The sequence below is a fragment of the Urocitellus parryii genome, chromosome 4, assembly GCF_045843805.1.
Source record: "Urocitellus parryii isolate mUroPar1 chromosome 4, mUroPar1.hap1, whole genome shotgun sequence".
NCBI classification, from domain to species: domain Eukaryota; kingdom Metazoa; phylum Chordata; class Mammalia; order Rodentia; family Sciuridae; genus Urocitellus; species Urocitellus parryii.
The window spans coordinates 40,746,029-40,760,811 of record NC_135534.1 but is presented as its reverse complement, the minus strand read 5'-3'; the positions used below and the strand labels follow the sequence as shown (position 1 = coordinate 40,760,811).

The 14,783-nt window shown below is 32.1% G+C and overlaps 1 non-coding gene across 1 annotated transcript; it reads left to right on the top strand.

Annotated features, from left to right (window-relative positions):
* Positions 1-4,337: 4,337 nt before the first annotated feature.
* Positions 4,338-4,444, top strand: LOC113179520 (U6 spliceosomal RNA). Its single transcript, XR_003300357.2, has one exon. It is a non-coding gene; the product is annotated as a U6 spliceosomal RNA (small nuclear RNA).
* Positions 4,445-14,783: the final 10,339 nt, after the last annotated feature.

Below are 14,783 nucleotides of genomic sequence, written 5' to 3'. Positions count from 1 at the left end.
CATTTTTTAATCCATTCATTTATGCACATTTGGCCTGTATCATATCTTGACTATTGTCAATAATACTATGTTTAATGTGAAATGCAGATATCTCTTCAGCATGCTGATTTCAATTCCTTTTGACATTTACACAGTGGTAGGAACATTAATTTACATATATAGATATATATGTAATCTAATATATATACACACACACACACACACACACACACACACACATACACATACACATATATTTTATTTTGGAGAATCCTCCATAGTTTTTTTTTTTTCAAAGTGGATACTCCATTTTACATACCCATCAACAGTACATAAAGATTCCAGTTTCTCCACATTTCTGCCTAACACTTCTTTTCTTTTTTTTTTTTTCATGTTTTTTATTATAACCATCTTAAAAGGTGTGATGTGATATATCATCATGGTTTTAATTTCAGTTTCTTTGATGATTAGTTATCATGAGGCAGCCAACACCTTCCAAGGTAATTCATCTAGCACAGAATATAACCACCTAAGAAAATTAAAGTCTGAAGAAATTAGTGAAGAAATCAGAGACAGACAGAATTATTTTTAAAGGAGCACCTGAAAGGATTTTCTAGTCCTGGTAGGGTTGGAACAGAACAGTTAGAAAGTGGCTCCAATTCTTTTTTTAAGGGAGAGAATCAAAAGTTTCAGTGGATGGAGTCATGCTTCATGGTGTCTTGCAGTCAACAGGCATCTTGGGAAGCCACACCCATCTCTGGGAGTCTGTGTGGCTACAGCTGGTCACCCTTCTCCTGTGCTGTGTGGAATCTGGCAGAGCTGAATAGAAATTCACATGGATTGAGTGGTCTTAACCAGCAGGATTCCCACTGGAAGTTCCCAGATGCCAGATTTTCCTATTCACTGGCTATAATTCTGGTTTGGTCCATACAGAGTCCATGAATAGCTCTTGACAATTAGTGATGTTGAGCATTTATATTCTTATCATTCATTTGTATGTCTTCTCTTGAGAAATGTCTATTAAGTATATAGTTTAGTTATATAAGGTAGATGAGTTATTTGATCTACTATATAGCTCAGTGCTTATAGGAAACAGTGTGGTACTGCACGTTTTAACATTCGTTAATAGGATAGATCCTAAGTCAAATGTTCTTACAAAAAAAAAGAGATAAAATGACAGGAAGAAATTTTTGAAAGAGATGGATCTGTGTATTTCCTTATTGTGGTTATGGTTTCATAGATGAATCAATATATTTACATTCACAAAATTGTAAACATTAGATACATGTGGTGTTTCTTTATAACAACTGCACCCCAATAAAGTTATTAAAAATGTTTGCAAATATAAATTCAGATTTCCTATTTTAAAATTATTTTCTTTCCATTTATATAAAATAGTGTGATGATTTATTTCAATAAGATTCATATGCTCCTCCAAATTTGACCAAAATTTATCCCTTATTTAACCCCAAATTCCCAAATAAATATACTTTTTTATACAAACAGGGGGGAAATCATTGGTAGTTACTGAAATACTGTGTACTTTCTCTAGATTGCCTAAAATCAAATGAAGATTTGAGATTTTTAAAGCTAACAGAGTCCTGGGGAGTTAAAAACTAAGATAAATAACACAATTTTAGACAGGTACAGTTTCAAAAATCATGCCAAAATATTATCGCTGGGGCTTAAGATGAAATACAAATATAAGTAAGTTGAGAAAACAAAGCAAATAGAATAACCAAATAGTTTTTAAAAAATGTGTTTTACTAAACCAAATGAGTTTTCTTGATTATAAAAGACCATATTGGTGAAAGGGTCATGTAGATATAAGTGTCTGATGCTCTAGATTTTAAGACATTTATAGAAAAAAAATCCTGTTTAAGATTTTGATAGAAAGAAAATCTTGTTTGTTAAAGTTCAATAGGCAAATACTACTTCAACCTTCTAGGGTCTCCTCTCAAACATGGAAGCATTACTTCACTTTGCTTCAGTAAATTATTATACTTTGGTTTCAAAAAGGAAGGAAGGAAGGAAGGAAGGAAGGAAGGAAGGAAGGAAGGAAGGAAGGAGGGAAGGAAAGAAGGTCAAATGAAAAGAGGCACATGCTAGTAGGTCACACACAAATGAAAAAGTTAACCTAATCTAACTCTATAATTTAATCTGCAAATTGAGACATTTCTAAGACAAAAGATGACCTTGTTAAAAATCTGGTCATGATGGCCAAAAACAGTCCACTACTAAGAAAACTAGGATAAATGGTTCCCCTGATTATTATTCCAATAGGGGTAACAGGAACAATTGTTACTTGCCAACTGTGCTTTACCAAAACTGCAGCATAGCCTGAAGAGGGTACCATGTCTATGCCATGTTGTTTTCCAAATGTCACTGAGCATACAGCATTCATTCCAAATGCTGCCCCCTAGAATGTCAGTCTGGTTTTTACTTGTAGCTAAATTATCTTTACATAATGTAAATTATTTGTTCTTAACCACTCCAAGGTAGGTAATATTATATTCACTTTACAGGCAGGAAACTTATAAAAGCTTGAATTAAACTGTACATGGTAAATGAGGTAACTGCTTTAAGCATCTGAAATCTTTCTCCCTCTTCCATGCCTTTAAACATTATACTATATTTTTCCCAATTAAGCACCATGATTGGCAGATATAAACATTGGGAATTCAGCATAGTTCACCCAAATTTATTCCATTCACATTATTTCCATTGTACTAGTAAAAAACTATGCATGCAAATTATACAGAAGTGGGAACACTCAACATGAATAATTTTAAGTGGCAGACTATGTAAATCATACCTTCAGTACTGATACTTTTATTTTGAATTTTTAAACAAATTAAGCCTTAGAATTGCAGTCATATGATAATTATTCATGGTCCATGAATTCCCACTCATTTAAAGATTCAATAGTCCCTTCCTTGACGCAATCACTCAGTTAACAATAGTTTGATTTGACCCAGCCACCTAAACATGTTCTTAAGTGTATTCAGTTAGAAGGGAAATTAAAACAATGCTAGATTTGAAATTATGCTAAATATAAAGTAAACTGTGTTTTGAGTTTTCCAAAATCATCTTTTTTAAAAATTAATTTAAAAATATTTATATGCTTTTGATTCAAATAAAAACCTAAATCACTCAAGGGAGGAGTGGGTACATAATGAAAAGAAATTCGATGGATGTATTAAATTTTAAATATTTATCAAAAATATTTTTTGATAAATAATGGCTCCTTTTCTTTTTATATGGTGGACAGACAATGGAAAATTAATGTTAACATGGCAAACATGTCAGTCTTAGGAAAACCTATTAAACATCCAAAGCTATTATAATATTATTTGGATTTAAATTAAACAAAGGTTTTTTTATCTAATATCTTTCTGTGCTAATTTCTTTCTACAGACAAGAAAAAACAATAATTTAGAAAATAGGTAAATGCTTTCTCTGGATGGATAGATAATTACATAAATATATAAATAAGGGGCTAATTATCCTTTCTCTTTGTTTCCATTACTAAGCCACATAAAAGTGTCCAGGTAGATCAATCTACCTTGTAGCACATGATTTGTAACTGCAGTGTACTATGACACACCAGATATTAAGCTGGTGCATACAAGCAAAAACAATAATGTTGTCATTATGTATGAATATGCAGTTTAATTGGTAATTAAATGGTGACAGTGTCCTTGTCTTATAATGAATAATTTTGAACTTATTAAAAAGGTTAATTAAGCAAGTGTTAAAAATGTAGGAGTAATTACAAATTAATAGCAATAAAGTATGTTATTTATAAACAAGAAAGACGAGAAAAATGGAAAAAGTTCATCAATCTATAACAAAGGAAAAAAATACAACACAAAATAACATAAATAATAACACTGATAAATGAACAAATTATAGATTTGCTTACTGTGTGTATAAACTTTGAAAAATAAACATTTCTACATGACCAATATGTTTTAACAGGCATTTACAAGAAGAATAAGGCATATGTAAGACATAACCTAGGCTGAGATATTGATTCTTGTCCTGACACTAATTGGCTCTGTGGCCTTCAACAATTTACTTATGTCAATATAAGTAAACAATTTACTTATCTCAACTTTAATTTTATTTAATTTACTTATCTCTTTAATTTTAACTGTAGTTTGTAGATTGGGGAAAAAAGGTTTTTTTTCACAGTTTTTCCACTAATCTCAATAAATTAAACTACTAATTCAATCTATTTATTTATACATATATATGTATATATATTCAAGAAATCTCTTTAGAAACATATTTGAACCTTTAAGAATCATACAGTACATATCATAGTGCTTTCAGGTTAAAGATTAGTGTCATATGTGTTCACTTTCCCAACACATATACTAAAATTGGAACAAAGCAGAGATTATTAGGATGGCTGCTGCATAAGGATGACACACTAATTCTAGAAGTGTTCCATACTTTGAAAATCTGTGACATCTTAAATAAATGACCTAATGATGCATCTTAGGACCTTAGAAAAACAAGAACAAATCAATACCAAGAACAGCAGAAGAAAGAAATAATAAAGATCAGTGCTGAATTTAATGAACTACATATATACATACTCGCGCACAGACACACCCACCCACAAAGATCAATGAAAGAAAAGAGTTGGTTATTTGAAAAGATAACCGAAATTCATAAACACTTAGTCAAACCAAAATTGAGATAAGACCCAAGAGAAAAAAATTAGAGATGAATAAAGGGTTATGATAAAATTTAGAGAATCACTAGGGACTACATTAAAACATGAGAAATTATACTTCATTTATGTATGATGCATCATAGTGCATTCAGCTGTCATTATAACTAATTCAACAAATTAGAAAATCCTCAGAAAATATATATTCCAAAGAATTGGAAAATCTAGAAGAAATATATAAATGTCCAGATACATACAACCTACAAAATGAATCAAGAGGATATAAAACAACCTAAACAGACCAATAAAAAGTAATGGTATTAAAACAGTAATAAGGTACAATAGGATATTTAATATTTGTACACATTATGTTCCAGAACAAACTAATTAGCATATCCACCACCTCAAATATTTAATATTTGTGTGTCATGACAATATTTAAGTCCTCTCTTTTAACTATTTTGAGATACATAATATATTATTATTAACTAAAGTCACCTCCATGCTATATATGTGCGTTATGTGTGTATACACACACAATATTTTATATTAACAGTATTCTAGCTTCCAAAATGTTGCTATAATTCATGACAATATCGCTTCCAAACTGATTTTTCCTATGTCTTTCTATGCTTTTTGAATAACACATTGAGCCAAGGGAACTGCATAGTTACTGGATACCTAGAATTAGTTTTCCCTGTAGAAATAAAAACATTTCATCATTGCAAATCTTAGCCGCTTCCTTGGAGACTGAAACTCATCCACAGTAATTTTGAGCATAATATAATATATTGCACATTCAGAAAGAGTATCAATAACCTTCACAATTCTTATTACTCAGGAAAGTGCTATAATAGGTAAGTGTGAAACCTGCAAAAGTAAAAATTATGTTACCCATATTTATCATTGACTTTTTATCAAGAGATGGAGAAAAGATTGATATCACTTAGGTAATCAACACCATACTTTTACAAACTGGCTATTTACATATACAAAGTTTCATTTAGATTTTTCTGCCAAGTTAAAAACATATTCAGGGAGATTTGTGACTTGCAGTTTATTTTGTCCTAATTAGTATGCTAATTCTCTTTGGCAATTTTCTCTTTAAATATCAATATGAGACTACACCATTATAAGCAAAGGTGCAGCTTTTTAATGCAAGTTTTAAGTAATTAAGGAAAAAATTGATTCAGAAATAAGGTTCTCTGAAGATGAAAATAAATGAGAGCCTAACAAAATATAAACTGCATTATTTTATAATTCTCCTTAGAAACACTGTATGGAAAGTCCTAGAAATGTAATTCTCAGCACCTTTTTCTGAGTGCTTCTTATTTATCAGTGTTAGGGTCTGAATTAATCAATACAAATAATATGTTATAGATTATAGATTTAAAAATATAGATTGTAAAATAGTAAGTATACCCATGGTGACTCTTTCTTTATGGTTTCCATGTGAAACTGTTATATAAACTGTTTTTAAGAATCATTTAAAAAAATGTTTTTTTGTGCTTCATTTATCTGCAAATGTACTCAAACTCAGGATGTGTAACCACAACTGTGCTCAAATCCAGGGTGTGGTTGTCTGACTCTGCTCTGCTAACTGCTTTTTTTAGTCCTCGTATCTTGCCTGCTTGGAATCTGCAGATTCCATAGGATGTGCTTTTGTCATTAAATATTGGAACCACAGACAGCCTGGCGCACTTCTGTCAGAAAGTCATTTGGGCATGGCAAAAGCATCCCTGGCCAGATAATAAAGCTCTCTAATTTGTTTCAGATTCAGTCTTTGAGTGTTTTCTGAGCAGTCTCCCTATAACATCAGCTCCTCAATTCCAGGACAATAAAGCAAACAAACAGAATTGCACCAATAACAACCTCATTGCCCCATGAGCACAGAGAACATTTAACATACTGTTTCATATTTCTGAGCCTCATATTTTAAGATGATATTATAAGAAAGTGGAATTTCCAATGGCAAGGGATAGTATTTACTATGGCCCAGATTGTATGCTCTGCCAAAATTAATACGATGAAACCTGAATCTCCATTGTGATGGTGTTTGGGAGTGAAAACTTTCAGAGGTAATTATATTTAGATGAGGTGTTGGGGTGAAGCCCTCTTTTGCTTTCTCTCTATCATATGAGGATACAGAAAGATATTGGCCATCTGGAAGCAAGATGGGCTGGCACCTAGATCTTCCCCGCCTCTAGAATTGTGGGAAAATGTGTATGTTTTGGCCACCCTGTCTACAATATTTTGCGATATAAGACAAAACTAATACATTGTTCTCCCATATCTATCCCACCAAAATATATTTTTATTTGAAGAAGAATGAGATAAAGATTTGGTTGCAAGTCAGATGCCCACATTTATTACCTCGATACTCCAATTTTTTTCCTGGTCCCATCTGTTTCTGTTACTGCATCATTGCCGATATTATTGTGTTAAAGTAGCCATTATATTGGTTCATCCAAAACTAGAAAATTAAAAATTCTCATAATTAATTTTCACACCATTTCTTTTTCAAAAATATTTTTATCATTAATTAATAACTTGCTGCAAGGACAATAATCTTAACTATGGTAAATTTAAGATATGTCAAATAATTACTAGTCTGTAGTTTAATGGATGTAACAGTATATCAGAACAACATAGGAATAAAATAATTAAATATGTTATTCTCAAAGTATATATTAAGTTAATACAATACTAACCTATTCTCTAAATAAAATATAAACAAAAAAAGGGCTTGGGATGTGACTCAGTGATTCTGTGGTTAAACACCCCTGGGTTTAATCCCCAATACCAAAAAAAAAACAAAACAAAACAATAACAACAACAAAAAACACTACCTTATTTTACAGAAATGTGTTTTGGTTCTTAGAGCACTATTTAGTGCCTAAAAATGAAAATAAAATGAACATTTTTCTGTTAATAAAGTAGTTTTTTAAAAAATCTTTTTAAACATCAAGTTGTATTTATAATATCTGTCTCTTTTTTTTTTTTTTGAGCCCCAAAGCTAAAATCACTTAAAGTAATTTTTCCTTGTTCTCTCCAAGGTCAAAGATACAGCAGCATATCAGTTATGGGTTTGGTTGTTCAGCAACCACCAACATCCAAGCACCTGCAGCTGCCTGAATACCTAAGTTCCAAGAATAACAGCCCACAGATAACTTGTTAAGACAGACAATGAAGACAAAAAGAGAAATTGCTACTGGAGTATCCAATGGGTAAAATGTCATTCAAGTATTAAAAGTCAAAGTTATAATAAAATCTCTCATTTCTTCTTTCCCTTCTCTTTCTTCCTATCTTTAATCACCATCATTATTATGGTTGTTAATATTGATATTATTATTTTGTTTTTGAAGACATATATATTGATGAAATCATTAAGAAAGAGAAATTTATCAGTATTCAACCCTATAAGTGGTCCTGTGCTAAAGAAGCATGGTTGGTCTTCTTATCTACTACATTAGGAAAAATCTAGCATGATAAGCTTCTCTTTTCTTTCTTTCTTTTTGTTGTTGTTGTTATTGTTTTTGTACCTGGGATTGAACCCAGGGTAATTTTACCACTTGCTAAAGATCTCACTAAGTTGCTGAGACTGGCCTTGAACTTGTGATCCTTCTGCCTTCCTCAGCCTCCCAAATTGCTAGGATTATAGATGAGAACCATCACACCTGGATTAGCTCTTCATATCATTAGGATCCATAAGGATTAAAAAAAAAAGACTTCTCAAATCATTGAGTAACTTTTGTTTAGATGATTTTTATATTTACAGAAATAATTTATTCAGCTTTTAAATTTTTCATCATTGAATTATTTTATTTCTGAGGCACTTGGCATTTTATTGGAGTCACTTCCCAAGTGGGGAAAAGGTGGAATACAATTACTTGAATTTAAAAATCAACAACAGTGTATGTTATATATCTATAATAGAGTAAAATGCCATCATTAATATGAGCAGATAATAATGTATGCTGTCATCCTTTGTGTCTTCCAAAAATCATTGTCTCTAATTTTAGTGTGGACTAAGTATGTTTATCAAGGAACTGTCTCAGGATCACCAACTATAGAAACAGAATTGGGCAGACAGCTGTAATGGAACTAATTACATAAAGAAATCTAAACAGGAAGTGTGCAGTCTGACTGATTTAGCAGTGGGCTGAAATGGTCAGGCCTTTATATTTCTACCTATATGACTTGTTGGATTTATGTTACACCCAGAAAGATATACTTAACCAAGTCTCAATATCTATAAGGACTGAAGGTAGTTATCTGATACCACACCCTGCAACTGAGACAATCTATCTTTCCATGAAGAGGAATATGGGTTGTGAATGTATGTTGCCTATTGTATATAGTTTCCAAAATTCTCTGCAGTTTCCATGTTGTCAGTCACTATGATGCCATATTCCACAATATTCACTATTTCTCAAGGTAAATTATTGACTTTATTTGTATATACATATATAAATATATATACATGTATAATTTTGTATATAATATGCATATACATTTATATATATATGTATATCTACTTATGTGTTCACAACTAGTCGGTTGATTTATTAAAATCATAATGCCACTTAAAAATCTAAAACTAAGCATTAATTTCTTAGATAATAAAAGTAAATAAGAAAATCACATTAAAATTGAATACAGGGCTGGGGTTAAGGCTCAGTGGTAGAATGCTTGCTCAACATGTGTGAGGCACTGGGTTTGATCCTCAGCAACCACATAAAAAAATAAACAAAATAAATGTATTGTGTCCATCCACAATTAAGCATTTTTTTAAAAAAAGGTTAAATACAATTAATTAATTCTCACCATTTGCTCAAGGGATATTCTATAAAGTCACCTCAAACACTGTGTTAATCTATTCTTGATGATTGCTCCTTGGGGTAAACCCAGTGTTAGATTTTACTGAGCCTCCAGTCATGACATTTCCATAAACTCATCAATACATAAGCATTGTTTTTTTTTTGGTACTGGGGATTAAACTCAGGGGCACCTAATTTTGTATTTTCATTAGAGACAGAGTCTCACTGAATTGCTTTTGTGTGGCTATTGCTGAGGCTGACTTTGAACTCACGATCCTCCATCTCAGCCTTCTAAGCCGCTGAGAATATAGGCGTGCGCCACCACACCCAGCCTACACAAGCATATTTTATAAATGCTTCCACTAAAATACTCCATATTTAATATGGTCAATTCCTTAACATGGAATTCATTGACAACAGCCCTATAATTCTTGTCTAAGTGAAGCTTAGCTAGCATTGGATAAATCCTTTTCCTTAAGACACATTTCAGTTCACTTGAGAGCTGAGAACACTTAAAAAAGTATGCAGGCTTAGAGGGGGTTTTAAAAAGAAATCATCAAAAAATCAAAACAAGTAGAAAATATTAACACAAAATGAACCATTACAAGACATTTATATGCAGGAGAGAGTTAAAACAGGAAGGCAGAACATCTCCTTGTTCAGCTTCACCTGGGAATGCACATGTCACCTGACCTGAGGTTTTTGCCTCTGTGCTCATTTCCACTAACAACTCTGAAATCACTGTGGGTATTGATTTGAAGTTTCCAAATAAATTTTAATGAGTTGGCAAATGTATACATGCATTACCCATGAATAAAGATTGACTATACAAGTAAAAATATTAAGTCCAGAAACTCCAATTCTGAAATTAAAGCTTCAAATGTTATTCCTTGTTTGAGTACTGAAAGAATAAATCTAAAAATGATACTATTTATATAATTTCTTGATCACTATTAATGCATATAATTCTTTTTCAAAATACTTTAGAAAATTTTATTTCATATTTAAAGTTCTTAGACAATGATATCATTATTTCAGAAAGATAGAATTGCTAACACTATAAAGGTGTAATTTTTCTTGAAGGTAAGATAGAAAATTAAATTTTGCTATACTCACCATTGTGAGACAAGAACAGAAATTTTACTGTATTTTACTACTAGTACTAAAATGGAGTAGAATTTGGTAATCATTATAGCTATTATTTATTGAGAATTTATGATCCTTTGGATATAGTGTATTTCCGCTTCCACATAGATCATTTATTTCTATTTTATAGAGGCAATTGAGGCACTGAGATTAAAAATTTTCCATGGATTTCACAGACAGGCTGACATTATGGCATTATAATACACAACTTGATTATATTCTAATACATTTAAAAAATTATTTCCATATATGAGGATACATCACAAGAAACATTATTGCTTGAAAGCTAGAAGGCAGAAATCAAAGCCAATGATTGCTCATTAGCCAAATTTTCAGTAACTCCAACCTTCTTATATTCTCCTTTACCATCTTGACTTAAGACCAGGTATGTCTTTATTTCGATGATGAGGACATCAGCTTTTCTTGTAGATTTCCACACTATGCAAGGTGCAGGTAGCAAGAATGACACATGTTTTAATAACCCAAGGTTAAATAACTAGGAGGAGACCCAGGTTTGATTCCAGGATTTTTCTCCCCAGCACTACATTTTCTAGTTTCTTTCTTTTTTTTTTTTTTTTTAAAGAGAGAGTGAGAGAGGGAGGAGAGAGTGAGAGAGAACTTTTAATATTTATTTTTTAGTTCTCGGCGGACACAACATCTTTGTTGGTATGTGGTGCTGAGGATCGAACCCGGGCCGCACGCATGCCAGGCGAGCGCGCTACCGCTGAGCCACATCTCCAGCCCCTCTAGTTTCTTTTCAATGTATGTGAAATTCTATAACAGAGTTGGGAGAAAATGCTAATTTAAGGAATAAATGATCTTCATACCTTTTAATTTTATCTTTCTTTGTTCTACCTGTAATATGAAAGTGATCATCTGGGAAGATAAGGATTAATTCCAGAACCTTAAAATGGAAGAAAGGAAACAGGATTAAATCTGGAATCCATCGGATTTCATGAGTTAAAGCACCATAATACCACTGGACCATACATCTCAGCTTTTACTTATTTTATTTTATTTATTTGGGGGCAATGGGCATTGAGCCCAGGGTGCTTAACCACTAAGCAACATCCCCAGATCTTTTTTATATTTTATTTTGAGACAGGGTCTCACCAAGTTGCTTAGGACCTTGCAAAATTTGAATTTGGCTGACTTTGAATTTAGGATCTTCCTGCCTCCCTCTCCAGAGGGAATTGCAGGGATGGGCCACTGCACCAGGCTTATCTCCAGATTTTGTAAAAGAAAGAAATAAGCTTTTGTCTTGCGAAATTTATTGCTATTTTGGATATTTGTTACCTGTAATTGCTGTTAATCATTGGACAACATGTTTTCTACACCCTGTTTCCTCCTCCTATAGAATGGAGAAAATGATGTTACCTTCTACATAGTTAGGATTAAAACAGAAAATGCAGGTTTCTAGGGCCCGTTGTGTTTTCATCGAGTTATAATTCACTTGCACAAGCTAGTCTCATGGAACAGAATGTACATCTTTTATTTTGAGCCTTTCTTCTCCCCAACTTTCTGATGTACCTCTGAAGCCTTTCCCAATTTCTCCAAGAACACTTAGAGACACCTGCATCTATAGTTTCAAAATATCTCACACAAACTTTGTGTGTCTTGGCAGTTTCTGAACAAATTCTGTAATTGTGGATTACAATTAATTGTGTGTGTTGAATCATCTTTAAAGCAGTTGATAACAAAAAAAAAAAAAAGAGAAAAAAGAAAATGCAGGTAAACTATGTAGCACATCTCTGGCTCTTGGTACCAACAAGAACATGTGCTATACCAAAACAAAAAAGCAAACTTAGAATTCCTTTCAAACAGGCAATCCAACAACAACAAAAGAAATGGAGAGAAAAATCCCTTCATTTCATCTTACTTTTGGGAAAATTATCCTAAAATATTGATAACTTGAGTAAAGCAACCGAGTCAGAATTAAACATATTTTTACACAGTAAACCTTTAAAAGTGCTATGCTGCTCTTCAAGCATGAGCTGCACATTTAAAAAGTTCAGACAAATATGATGAGAATCTGCACCAAAGAAATTAGTATGGAAAATAGGAAAAAATTTTTGCCTAAAATGGGTGAAAACTTAAATCTGTCTTTGTCATTAAATATGCCATTATGTGTAAATATTGCTTTATTAAAATATTTATTTGGAAAAGTTATGCAGTGATTTATTTGAGTAAAGCATTTGTTCTAGATTTTAAATATAATACAAGGTCTGTGATTACAATTCAGTGTTATTATGTCTGCCTAGCTCTGATCCCCTGTACTATAAAGGAAAAGAAAAAAATGATATTATGAACAAACATACAAACAAAAAGTTGAGTTTGCCTAATTAATGAGTTAGATTTTATAAAGAAAAAATTCATGACTCTTCTCAGATATTTTATCAGAAAGATGGCCTGACATACCATCTTTTGCCATAAGAGGTGAGGGAAAAAGTTATTTAAATGAATATGGAATTTTATTTAAAAGAAACATGTATTCTAAAATTTTATTTTTTCTCTTTCTTGTTATGGTAAATCAAAAATGAATGGCAATGTATCTCTATATGACGTGATATTTACGAAAATAAGAAATTAAGTTTATAATTTTTTCTTCCATCAAACAAAACACTTTTAATTGAAAATTCAAAGTGAGCTTTCTCTCTTAACAGATTACATATTATTGCTAAGAGTCCCTCACTTCTTGTTAAATTAAAAATTAAATTTTCCTCTGATGTCAGTGAGCACTCAATAGTTTTTAAAATAACATATGCCCATTAATAATGGATCAGAATCCAGGATGCACCATAATACATATAAAAATTAATAACTAATTAAGTAATGTATGATGCAGGGACAGAATAAAAAGTGTTTTGAAGATCACAGACCTGAAGAGTTTAATGCTGCCTGACTAAAGATCTGAAAGGACACCACTTTATGTTACTATTGCTTAGTGGACCATATTTGTTCTGTAGGAACTCTTTTATGTCTTGATTCATTCTCTTTACCTTGTAAAAAACCTCTGTAACCAGCATGTCAATAGATAATAGCTTCAGTTCCCTCTGCTCTGCCTGGTAGTATAGAAACTAATAGATTCAGTAAAATCTTACTTTTTGCAATTTCCCTCTTGAATGCAGTCAGTCTCTAAGGGCATGTAGCCATAAGTCAAAACCACTCAGTAATCCCTCAGCATAAGAGTTTCCATCAACTTGGTTTCAACATAAGAGTTTCCATCAACTTGGTTATAACTGCTGCAATGAAAAAAAAATGAAAAGCTCTATATTGATATATTGGGAGGAAAAATATGTCTCTATATATACTGGTTTTATTTTACACAAGTTGCTGCAGATTAGTGAGCTCTTACATGGTCAGCAAATTTATTTATTTATTTTTTTATAAATGCTGCCAGATGTTATGGCCTTATCAATACTTCATTGTCACTAAAGAACATACCCACAGGGTTTCTTTATTGCTGTGTTTTATTGGCTCAGCAAAGACACCCCAATTTCTTTTTTGTTAATCTTAATAGTTAATGACATATATATCAAGATGATAGATTGAATATTCATAATATACATTAGGAGGAGGTATGGAAAAATGATTGTAGTTGGTAAATTAAAAAAAATGGGAAATTTACACAGTGCACAAATCTAAAACATGCACATCCTGAATATGGCTTCAGAAGCACCTGAAAGCAACTGGCATAGAGATACCATTATATGAGAACACACATCATTCCCCCTGGATGTTTGTTTATGTACAATGGATAATTTGATAGTAATTAGAGGAGAAGGACAGTTCTTTGAAAAATAATAATATTATAGGCCTTAAATACTAGGTAGTATGAATTTTTATGGCAGCCAGAGAGGCTGGGGCAGAAATGAGGAGGGTTTGAGACTTGGTATAGATATGTTGGCAGGTTACTTATAACATCTGAAGGTCATGACAAATTTTTCGGTAAGAAGAAAGGACACACAAGGTTGAATCCTTGATTTTCCTGAGGAAGAACATTTACCAATATAAGATGGAGCAGGGTTAAGTAAAGAGAGCAAAGTAGCTGGAGAAGGGCATGGGATCTCTCCTCACAGGAAAACTGAAAGACCTTGACCTTCCTAACTAGTGTGATAAATGTGGAGTTCTTTGAAAATGATAGGTAAGGTGGG